The sequence below is a fragment of the Odocoileus virginianus genome, unplaced genomic scaffold, assembly GCF_023699985.2.
Source record: "Odocoileus virginianus isolate 20LAN1187 ecotype Illinois unplaced genomic scaffold, Ovbor_1.2 Unplaced_Contig_47, whole genome shotgun sequence".
In the NCBI taxonomy this organism is placed as follows: Eukaryota; Metazoa; Chordata; class Mammalia; order Artiodactyla; family Cervidae; genus Odocoileus; species Odocoileus virginianus.
In genome coordinates, this window is record NW_027224364.1 from 221,172 (window position 1) to 234,007 (window position 12,836).

At 41.7% G+C, this 12,836-nt stretch overlaps 1 non-coding gene across 1 annotated transcript; it reads left to right on the forward strand.

Annotated features, from left to right (window-relative positions):
• Window positions 1-1,274: 1,274 nt before the first annotated feature.
• Window positions 1,275-1,381, forward strand: LOC139034216 (U6 spliceosomal RNA). The gene has a single exon (XR_011486640.1). It is a non-coding gene; the product is annotated as a U6 spliceosomal RNA (small nuclear RNA).
• The last annotated feature ends 11,455 nt before the right edge of the window (window positions 1,382-12,836 follow it).

Consider the following 12,836-nt stretch of genomic DNA (forward strand, 5'->3'; position numbering starts at 1 on the left):
TTCAGAGTTTTTCCCAGTGAGTCAGTTCTTTGCATCGGGTGGTAAAAGTATTGGAGTTTCAACTTCAATATTAGTCTTCCCAATGAATATTCAGGAATGAGTTCCTTTAGGATGAACTGCTTGGATCCCCTTGCAGTCCAAGGGACTCTTAAAAGCCTTCTCCAACACCTTCTCCAACACATAATATTTACAGGTCAAAAACATCAATTCTTCAGCACTCTCAGCTTTCTTTAGAGTCCAACTCTAACAGCATGCATTTGGCTGTCAGTACCCTGTGAACACTTCTATACATATGATTGTGTGTGAATATGAGTCCTCATTTCCCTTGGGTGTACAACTAGGAGTAGAATGGTGGGGTCATGTGGTAACTGGAGTAAACCTTTTCAGGACTTGCTAGACTGCTTTGCTTTATATATATTTCATATAATATATATAATAATACATATTAATTATGTATATTATTCATATTATATATATATTTCACTCTCCTGGGTCTCAGTTGCAGCATGTGCCATCTTCAGTCTTCATCATAGCATAGGGTCTTAGCTTTGGAAAATGGGATCTAGTTCCCAGACTAGGGGATTGAAGCCATGAATGTAAAATAGTCCCTGCTCAGAGTTATACACAGCATGTATACAAGTGTACTGACAGAATCCTTCAAAGGACTTTATGACTTTATGCTGAGAATTTTCAGTCTCTAAGTATTAAACCCAACTTTTTGCATATAGTAATAATACAGCTAAATATTGAGTAAGCCGTCAATTAACCATCATACTTTCTGTACAAGTGCCCTGCAAACTCTGTGTTGTGCTTATTCTCTCAGTCATTTCTGACCCTTTATTATTTTTTTGGCAGGGGTTTGGGTTAAATAAAATTTTACTGGAATACGATCACAGCCTTTTGTTTATACACTTCTACCAGAGAGAATGAAATAGTTTGGGGCCCATAAGCCCAGAAATGTTGACTACATGGCTTGTTACTAAATAAATAAACAAACAACAGCAACAACAACAACACACTGCCAACCCCTCTTCCATACCAGAAAGTAATTATTTTTACAAACTGCCAGGAAAACTAGCAAAAAACAGATGAATATTTATGTGCATACCAGGATACAGTTTTGGAAGTTCACTGAGCTCTCACTATATACCATTGTTGACCTGAAAATCAATTCAAAACCTCACCAGAACCTACAGCAAGGAATCACTCCTCCTCTGGGACTTACAGAACTGGAAAGGAAGCCACTGGCAGGCTCATGGATAAAACCACATGGTGTGCTCGCTTCGGCAGCACATATACTAAAATTGGAATGATACAGAGAAGATTAGCATGGCCCCTGTGCAAGGATGACATGCAAATTCATGAAGCATTCCATATTTTTAAAAAGGTAAAAAATAAATACATACATAAATAAATAAAAGTAAATTTAAAACAATAACAACAACAACACATGCTACTTGGACTTGTTTCTCCTCCTGGACCCAAAATCAACTCCCAAGAGTGTAGGGTAACAGAAACAATTATTTATTATTAGTTGACATCATAAACAAAATGACTATCCCTAATAGAACTATGAAGCAGTTCGTTTGTCTAGCAACCAGTTTGAAATTCCAGACAATTCTCATCCCGACTTAATGACAGTTCCAAACATTAATTAGCTTCCACCTGGCCAAGATTACACACTCACACAGAAACAGTCAAGGTGAAAGATACCGGCTGGAGAGTTTAGATTTTGACATGCCCCAGCTGGGAGGCCCAGGGGCTGTTTCCAATCGGAGGGTTAATGGCCATGTAGCTGGCGTGGGTGGGAGGTGGGAGTCCTGGTAAAAAGATGGTGTGAATAGCAATGGAAATAACTTAAAGACTAGTGAGGCGGTGATGAAGGCTTTCCACACAGAAACAGACCCATGAACAGCAGAGCATGTTGTTGTCCTGGAAGAGGATGAAGAAGCTAGTTCAATTCAGTCTCTCAGTCATATCCAACAGTGTGCGACCCCATGGACCTTAGCATACCAGGACTTCTGGTTCATCACCAACTCCCGGAGTCCACCCAAACCCACGTCCATTGTGTTGGTGATGACATCTAACCACCTCATCCACCTTTCTCCTCCTGCCCTCAATCTTTCCATGCATCAGGATCTTTTGAAATGAGTCAGCTCTCTACATCAGGTGGCCAAAGTATTGGAGTTTCAGCTTCAACATCACAGAGGAGAAAGAAGAGTTGTGTGTCACAAAAAACACAACATGCATACATGTGCAGAGCTGATGGCATCTGAACATCCCATGAAAGCTTTTAGGTGAAATCATGACGATGGAGGAACCTGCAGGTTCTTAGGACAGTTTCTGAAGGTAGCACTTTCTACAGCAATGCATCACCTATAACGACTCAACCATAAATTGGTTGGCTTTTCTGTCTCATCCCCACAAACACTTGCATGCAGACTTTCTCAAAGTGCTGCTGTTACAGTCTGGCTGAGGGACTTGCCAGCTGGTCCAGTGGCTAAGATTCTGGGCTCCCTAACGCAGGGTCCCTGGGGTTCAATCCCTGGTCAGGGAACATGATCTCACGTGGCACAGCTAAAGATTCTGAATGTGACAATGGAGATGAAAGATCAACAAAGATCTGGGTTGGCCAAATAATTTTTTTTTAAAAATTGCATAAAGGTCTGACTTTACCGTGAAGCCCAGTTCATATCATGTTGCTTCCCTTCATCTGCAAAGACTTCTCGGTTATCCCAGCCACAAAGATTGCCTTCCAAGACAGCCTACTCACCTTACACAAACCACAATTCACCTACACACAAAGCAAAAATGGCTGCAATGTTGGGAGACACAGTAGCTGGGGATCTCTGCTCTTCTTGGTTTTCTTTGCAAAACAACGCATTTGTCCAATATTTTTCTCACTTATGGGGAAGAAAGCTGAAAATGAGACAGGTTTGAAGACTGCTGGTCTGTACTTTTGACCCCATCAAACCTCCCCCATGAGGAAGACTTCATTAGGCTTGAACCTGATAAAGCACAGACCTGAATCTGGTCCTAGTGACCCAGGAATATGGCTCTGCATGCCAGCTGTGCATAGTGTATCATGCGTTACAAATGATGCATAGTGTATCATGTGCCGTGAATGCATGACACATACACTCCTTTTATCACAACCATCTGTTTAACAATCAAGAGAGTGCTGGGCATTGCCAGTTGCAGAGATCACTGTCTGCAGGAACCAAAAAGGGAGCAATCCTGTCCTACACCCCTTAGGCAAAGTCCTCAGCATTACTTGCTCTAGCTCAGAAATGAAAACAACAACAAAAACATGTCCCTGTTCAAAAAGGAAAGCAGACAAGGATAAAGTAATCCACACCCACCTACAATACCTGTTCATGTGCACTGGTCAAAAAGAAAGACCCAAGCTCACTCACCAGGTTGAATATTGTGGTTTGGATTATTCTCTGGAATTCTGTGTGCTAAACTGCTCCTGGTTCCCTAGGAGCGTTCAAAAATGAGAAGACTGTCTTGCTGTCCCTAGAGAAACATTTACTCTGGAAACAGCAAGAGGGAGGGAAGAAGACAAATAAATAGATAAGTAAAAACTAGTAATTGGTGGTCTCTTTAGAAGCAAGCTTTCATATTTCATACAATGGATGTTACAGATGATGAAAGATGTTCACCCAGCAACAGAGGGGCCCCGGTTTTCATGGGAGACCTAAGAGGGACTGAGTCAGGACAGTGTGGGTGAGAGGGGCAAGGCTTAGGGTGGAGAAGAAAGACCATCCCTGGACAGCAACTTCAAAGGCTGGCACAAATGGGGGTGGACATTCCATGGGAGGTGGTCCAGACCCAGGCCCCTACAGAAGAATGGCAGCCTGGTGAGGCAGCGCCCTGGCATGGGAGCTGTTCAAAATAAGTCCAGAAAGAGGAAGATGAGGAATTTGACCTTGAGTTTCAGATGCCTGAAATATAATCTGGAGGCAGCGGTGGGGTGGGGGTGAGGGTTCCAGAATGCAGTTCATGGAAGCAAGGGAGTGACCCTGTATCCTGTGAGTAGGTGCATCTAGCAGCTTAATCATTTAGGTAGGCAGGATAAACACATCTCTCCCACCCAGAACAGATCATCAATTGCAAGTGGCTCAAACCAATATAAGCAATGATTCACATGGGAAAGCAGGTCAAGGGACATACTCGATGGATATTAAGAACCACTACAGGAAAAGGGTATACAGTAGAGCTCAGATCTGGAGCTTTGACAGATGTGGAAAATCGAAACCACCGGGGATCAGAATGGAAGGAGGAGGAATATTTCTGTGCAGGATTAGATTTCAAAGGTCATGAATCACACCCATGACTTATTAGCTATGACAAGAAAGCCATCCAGAGAAGAGCATAAGATAACACTGGCTTCTGTAAACCAGGACATGCATTATGCCATCTCCCCAGGCACACGTTTGAATTCCCTTGTTTCTTAAGAGAAAGCTGAGATATCTAGGAAAAGCATGTGATTGCCAAGCAATCAGAGAGCACATCTCTGGTAACAGAGAAGCCTGTTGGGAAAAAAAAAAAAAAAACTCCACCAAAATGTGTCTATACTTGCATGTCCTCTCATCATTTGTCTCCATCTGCTTGCACAATCCTGGGGAGTATCCTATCACTGATCTGTGGAATTCAAGCTTCCCAGGAGCTCTGAGTTCAGTTCAGTTGTTCAGTTGTGTCCAACTCTTTGCAACCCCAAGGACTGCAGTGTGCCAGGCCTCCCTGTCCATCACCAATTCCCAGAGATTGCTCAAATTCATGTTCGTTGAGTCAGTGACAACATCTTACCATCTCATCCTCTGTCACCCCCTTCTTCTCAAGGCTTCAGTCTTTCTTAGCATCAGGGTCTTTTCCATTGAGTCACTTCTTCACATCATGTGGCCAAAGTATTCAAGCTTCAGCTTCAGCATCGGTCTTTCTAATGAATATTAAGGACTGATCTCTTGTAGGATGGACTGGTTGGATCTCCCTGCAGGGACTCTCAAGAGTCATCTCCAACAACAGAGTTCAAATGCATTCTTTCTTCGGGTTTCAGCCTTCTTTATGGTCCAACTCTCTCATCCACACATGACTACAGGAAAAAAACATAGCTTTTACTAGATGGAACTTGTGGGCAAAGGGATATTTTTCTCTGCTTTTTAGTACGCTGGCTAGGCTTGTCACAGCTTTTCTTCCAAGGACCAGTATCTCTAGAAACATCTTTAAGAAGTAAGATCTATGTCATTTGATTTTTGAAGTGTCCTCCTTTTTTTATGTTATTATATTATTATTATTATTATTGTTATTATTATTATTTTATTTCCTTAAAGAGATGTCACTCTCCACTGTTTATTTTCCAGTACAACCTGGTAAAAAGAAGGTAATGAATTTGCTGTTGCCAACCTGGGCTTCCCAGGTGGCACTAGTAGTAAAGAACCTGCCTGCCAATGCACAAGATGTCAAAGGTGTGGGTTTGATCTCTGACTTGGGAAGATGCCTTGGGAAAGGTAACAACAACCCATTCCAGTGTTCTTGACTGGAGAACCCCATGGACAGAAGAGTCTAGTGGGCTATGGTCCACAGGATCACATAGAGTTGTACACAACTGAAGCAACTTAGCACAGCATACATGTGCTGAGTGTCAGTTGATTATTTCATGGGTGAAGGTGTCATTTTTTAGCCCAACTATGCAAAGCAAACTGAAAGACAATTTGAGTCACAACTGTGCATGAAATATGTCTTGGACATTTAAAATGACCTCTACACCCAGGTGTTTTTCTGGAATGGCATTCCAAAGAAAAGCACTCCTTGATCTTGGCTCTTTCTTGTCCCTAATAATGCCATTTCAGTTTCCCATAATGTGCCTTGAACATGCCATGAGAAAGTGCAAATCAAGAAGCATGCAGTGGTTATGATATCAAACAATAAGTTATTGAGACCAAAGTTGGCACAGCCTATCAATATTTGGTAACCCCTTAAGGAAAAGTATGTTCCACATTTTAGCCTGGAAAAGTAACTGGAATATCTCTTTAGAAAGGAAACTATGTGGGGTTTTTCTATCTTTAGTACATTCATTAAGAATGATTTAAAAATTCAACTGTCTACAAACCCTGAAAACAACCAATAAAATGTCAATTAGAGAGGAAATTTACTTTTCTTGTTCTTGAAGATATATCTTGAGAAACATGAAATGTGGTAAACACCTCCACATTAAAAAAAAAAAAAAAAGGAAAGAAGAAAACCCAGACCCACCACATATATTTCTGATTCAGATGAGCAAGTATGTATTTAGTCCTGCATGTAAGAACATAAGGTGGTGCTCTGAAGACTCTAACACCCTCCCTCTACTCATCGCCTATGTGATGACTACATCACATGTGGCCCCAAGACCAAGAAAGGCAGATGTGACTGGACAAGGGGACAGAGCCAGGCTGATGAATAGAGCAGACTAATGAGATTTCTGAAATACATGGAGGTAGCAGAGGCTGCAGCTAGCAACCAGAAATCCACAAGGAAACAGGAAAGAATCTGTGTGCTCAAGAAGATCTTTTAAGAAATAGAGTGTGTGGTCTTCCTGGTAGTCTAGTGGATTGGATTTGCCTACCAATGCATGGGAGACAGGTTCATGTCCTGATCTGGGAGGATCCCACATGCTGCAGAGTAACTAGTCCCAGAGCCACTACGATTGCACCTGTGCTCTAGATCCTAGGAGCCTTAACCACTTAGCCCACATGCTGAAAGTATGGAAGCCCTAGCACCCTAGAGCCCGAACTCTGCAACAAGAGAAGCTACCACAATGAGAAACCTATGCACCACAACTGAGAATCGACAGTGTTAGTTGCTCAGCCATTTCCAGCTCATTGGGACCCCATGGACCCATTATAGCCCAGCAGGATCCTCTGTCCATGGGATTCTCCAGGCAAGAATACTGGAATGGATTGTTATGCCCTCCTCCAGTGGATCTTGCCAGCCCAGGGATGGAACTCGTGTCTCCTGAATTGCAGACAGATTCTTAACCATTTGAGCCACCAGGGAATCACACCACCATTACTGGGTAGCACACCACAATATTAGGTAGCCCATACTCGCTGTGATGAGAGAAAGCACTTGTGCAACAAGGAAGACCAACACAACCAATAACAAACACATTAGCTGTTGTTCAGTCACTCATTCATATCCCACTCATGGTAGCCCCATGGACTGCAGCCCACTATTCTTCCCTGTCCTTCACCAACTCCTGAAGTTTACTGAGACTCATATCCATTATTTCAGTGATGCCAGCCAACCATCTCATCCTCTGTTGCCTCCTTCTCCTTCTGCTTTAGTCTTTCTCAGCAATAGGGTCTTTCTCAAAGAGTTAGCTCTTCCCAACAGATAGGCAAAGTATTGAAGCTTTGGTTCAGCATCAAAGCTTCCAACGAATATTTAGGGTTGATTTCCTTGAGGATGGACTTGTTTGACATCCTTGCACTTCAAGGGGCGCATGAGAGTCATCGTCAATGGCACAGTTCAGAAGCATCAAATACATAAATAAAATTGTGCAATTTTTAAGAAAGAAATGCACAGGAAAGGACATCTGCATAAGGGGGTCAGCGGTAGCAATTCAGAACCTGAGCTAGAATTGACAGGGAACACCAACAAAAGTGTTCATGTCTGAGCCCAGAGCCCATGGTATCCCCAGTGGAAGATAAAGCCCAAGATTCATGCCAGCACTCCAGCGGGAGTTGAACGTCCATGGCAATAGGGTTTTGCAGAGTCCTGATCCGCAGGGACAGAACAGCACTCCTTAGAACACAGAGCAGCCTGTGGGGGGAATGCTGTCTGGAGTCCAATGCTCAGGGGACATTTTCTGAACATCCCTTCCTGGCGAGGGGAAGTCACAATCCAGGTAAATGGTGTGCAGAGAACACCCATTTCACTGTCACGCCAGGTAGCAATGCAGTGTGTCTTAAGTACAAGGAAACCATCACCAGCTTAGGGGGAACTGGGGCTGAACAAATGGAATGAAATACAGTACTTGGATGCAGTCTCAACAATGACAGCATGATCTCTGTTCATTTCCAAGGCAAACCAATCAATATTACTATCTATTCCAAGTCTATGCCCTGGCCAGTGACGCTGAAGAAGCTGAAGTTGAACAGTTCTATGAAGACCTACAAGAACCTGTACAACTAATACCCCCAAAAAAGATGTCATTAACTTTAGGGGACTGGAATGCAAAATAGTAAGTCAAGAAATGGCTGGAGTAACAGGAAAATTTGGCCTTGGAGTAACAGAATGAATCACAGCAAAGTTAATAGAGTTTTCACAAGAGAATGCACTTGTCATAGCAGAAACACTTTTGCAAGAACACAAGAGAAAATGCTACACATGGACATCACCAGATTGCTGACACCAAAATCAGTTTGATTATGTTCTTTGCAGCCAAAGATGGAGAAGTTCTCTACAGTCAGCAAAAACAAGTCTAAGAGCTGACTGTGGCTCAGATCATGAACTCCGTTTTGCCAAATTCAGACTGAATTTGAAGAAAGCAGGGAAAACCACTAGTCCTTTCAGGTATGACATAATCAAATCCCTTAGGATTATACAGTGACAGTGAGAAATAGGTTTAGGGTACAATTTCTGATACACAGAGTGTTTGATGAACTATGGATGGAGGTTTGTGATATTCAACAGGAGATGGGGAGTAAGACCATCTCAAAGAAAAAGAAATACTATAAAGCAACTTGGCTTTCTGAAGAGGCCTTACTGATAGCTCTGAAAGAAAAGAAGCAAGCAGCAAAGGAGAAAATGAGAGATATATCCATTTGAATATAGAGTTACAAATAACAAGGAGAGATAAGAAAGCCCTCCCCAGTGATCAGTGCAGAGAAATAGAGGAAGACAATAGAATGGAAAGACTAGAGATCTCTTCAAGAAAATTAGAGATGCAAAGGGAATATTTTATGCAAGAATTGGCACAATAAAGGACAGAAACCGTATGGACCTAACAAAAGCAGAAGGCATTAAAAAGAAGTGACGAGACTATACAGAAGAAGTGTACAAAAATGATCGTCACAAGCAACATACTCATGATGGTGTGATCACTATCTAGAGCCAGATATCCTGGATTGTGAATGAAGTGATCTTTAGGAATCATCACTCTGAACAAAGCTGGTGGAGGTGTAGGGATGCCAGTTAAGCTATTTCAAATCCTAAAAGATGATGCTGTGGAAATGCTGCACTCGATAGGTCAGCAAATTTGGAAAACTCAGCAGTGGCCACAGGACTGGAAAAAAGGTCAGTTTTCATTCCAATCCCAAAGAAAGGCAATTCCAAAGAATGCTTGAACTACCACACAGATGCACTCATCTCAAACGCTAGCAAACTCATGCTCAAACTTCTCCAAGCCAGGTTTCAAAAGTACATAAACTGCTGGAGAGGGTGTGGAGAAAAGGGAACCCTCTTACACTCTTGGTGGGAATGCAAACTAGTACAGCCACTATGGAGAACAGTGTGGAGATTTCTTAAACAAAACTGGAAACAGAACTGCCATATGACCCAGAAATACCAGTTCTGGGCCTACACACCAAGGAAACCAGATCTGAAAGAGACACATGCACCCCAATGCTCATCGTAGCACTGTTTATAATAGCCAGGACATGGAAGCAACCTAGATGCCCATCCACAGATGAATGGATTAGGAAGCTGTGGTACATATACATCATGGAATATTACTCAGCCATTAAAAAGAATTCATTTGAATCAGTTCTAATGAGATGGATGAAACTGGGGTCCATTGTACAGAGTGAAGTAAGCCAGAAAGATAAAGAACATTACAGCATACTAACACATATATATGAAATTTAGAAAGATGGTAATGATAACCTTATATGCAAAACAGAAAAAGAGACACAGATGTACAGAACAGACTTTTGGACTCTGTGGGAGAAGGCGAGGGTGGGACGTTTCAAGAGAAAAGCATGCATATTATCTATCACCAGCCCAGGTGGGATGCATGAGACAAGTGCTCATGCCTGGTGCACTGGGAAGACCCAGGGAAATCGGGTGGAGAGGGAGGTGGGAGGGGAGATAGGGATGGGGAATACATGTAACTCTATTGTTGATTCATGTCAATGTATGACAAAACCCACTGCAATGTTGTGATGTAATTAGCCTCCAACTAATAAAAATAAATGAAAAAAAAGGAAAAAAAAAAAGTACATACACTGTGAACTACCAGATGTTCAAACTGGTTTTAGGAAAAGCAGGGGACACAGAGGTTAAATTTCCAATATACTGGAATATTAACAAAGAAATGGGGTTTCAGTAAAACAGCTATTTCTGCTTTATTGACTATGCCAAAGCCTTTGACATGTGACTCACAATAAGCAGTGAAGAATTCTGAAAGAGATGGAAATACCAGACCACCTGACCTGCCGCTTGAGAAATCTGTATGCAGTTCAGGAAGCAACAGTTAGAACTGGCATGGAACAACAGACTGGTTTCCAAGCGGAAAAAGCATACATCAGGACTTAATATTGTCACCCTTGTTATTGTAATTATATGCAGGGTATATCTTGAATAATGCAGCATGATGAAGGACAAGCTGGAATCAAGATTTCCAGGAGAAGTATCAATAACCTCAGATATGCAGATGACATCATCCTTAGAGCAAAAAGTGAAGACGAACTAAAGAGCCTCTTGCTTAAAGTGAAAGAGGAGAGTGAAAAAGATGGCTTAGAGCTAAACATTCAGAAAATTAAGATCAGGGAATCTGTTCACATCAGTTCACGGCAAATAGACGGGGAAACTGGAAACACTTGCAGACTTTTTTTTTTTAATCTTTTGGTCTCCAAAATCACAGGAGATGGTGATTGGAAGCCATGAAATTAAAAGACGTTTACTCCTTGAAAGGAAAGCTATGACCAAATTAGAGAAAATATCAAAAATCAGAGACATATCTTTGACAACAAAGGTCCATCTGGTCAAGGCTATGATTTTTTTCAAGTAATCATGTACACATGTTACAGTTGAAGTAAAGAAAGCTGAACACTGAAGAGCTGATGGCTTTGAATTGTGATGTTGAAGAAGACACTGGTGATTCCCTTAGACTGCAAGTAGATCCAAACAGTCCAAGCTAAAAGAGATCAGTGCTAGGTTTTCATTGAAGGACTGATGTTGAAGCTGAAATTCCAGTACCTTAACAATCTGATGTGAAGAGCTTATTCATTTGAAAATTTCCCAATGCTGGGAAAGGTTGAGGGCAGGAGGAGAAGTGGATGACAAAAGATGAGGCAGTTGGATGGCATTACCTACTCAATGGACATGAGTTTGGGTAAAATCCAAGAGTTGGTGATGGACAGAGATGCTGCCAGGGTTCAGCTTCAGCAGGATCCAGGCGTACCCTCAGGATGAACGTCATCGGTGAGAGAGAAAGATAGAGAAATCAGGCTAGGGGTGTGTAGCAGAATCTGGCAAATCTTTATTTTTTACTGTAGCTTTTATATTCTAAGTTATTACATTTTTCAGGGGAAGATAGTTTAATATTACATCAGCTTGTCCTTCACAAAACCAGGGTGTTTTCTGCAAACTTCTTTGTGAGAGTCTTTTACATCATCTTCTGACCTTGTGGCCTATTGACATTTTATGCCCTAGGTGAATACAAAGTTGTTTTCTGTAATCTGTTCTTTGTTGAACACAAAGTCCTTTTGCAGAAGTTATCAGTTAAATTTATCTAAAAGGTTTACCACCAAGGACTCTGCAGCTCTGGTGAGGCAGCCCCTGATTAGCATTCCTGGTTAAAATGAACAATTTTAAAATCTTACATTTCTAAATCTTTAACTATAACCACATTTAGAATAATATTTTTGTGTTCTCCAATAGGACTTCCTCACGCCCTGAAGGTCTCTGTGCCTATTATGTCCTTCTGTGTAATCAGATTCTTTATGCTGTTTATGATGAAGTTGTTGTGCGCAGTCATGTGCATTGGGTCGCATTTGCCAATAAGGCTAGAATGCCAGCAAAGGGGTCTAAATTGAAACATTCCTTTCATCCTGGTTAGTTTTATAGGATCCCACCGTCCAGGGGACATATTGACTAAAGTTCCAAGTTGATTCTGGTTGGAAAGAGATTGGGGAACGCCTTCGACCTGTGTCACAGAATTAGGGAGTAATCTAATATAGCATGCATAAAAAAGACAGATATCATCTTTAAAGTGAGCGCTGGGGCAGCTTTTTGAAATCCCTGAAGTCCTGATCTGCCTTGCTTGTCAGGTCTTCTCCGCATGACCTTGTCATGGGTGATCTCGTGTGCTGGCTCCTGATGGGAGGGAGGTCTTTTGTGCTGCAATAAATATGGTAACAAAGAGTTGGACACAACGGAGTGACTGAGCTGTGACCTTCGTGCTGACTGAGCTGAAATGAATTGTCATTTTGTTAAGTGATTTGGGTTGATCATGCCGTTTTTTGTTGTTGTTGTATTGTTGACTGTATAAGTCGCTTTAACATTTTTTCTAAAGTTGCCTTTGTGGTACTGAGGAGTTGTCTTATGTTTTTTGCTTCTCTGAACAGCTTTTGATTTCTCCATCAATTTTCAAAAAATACTTATCAGGTCGAGTAATCTTGGTGGTACTGGTTTCCCTCTCAGTATGCTAAATGTATTCTGCCATTTCCTTCTGGCTTGCAGACTTTCTGCTGAAAGAACAACTTTCAAGGTATGGGGTTTCCTTTGCATGTGGCATGTTGCTTCTCACTTATTGCTTTTAATATTCTTTCTCTGTGTTTAACCTTTCCTAGTTTGATTCATATGTGTCTTGAAATATTTCTGTTTGTGTTTATCCTGTATGGGACTCT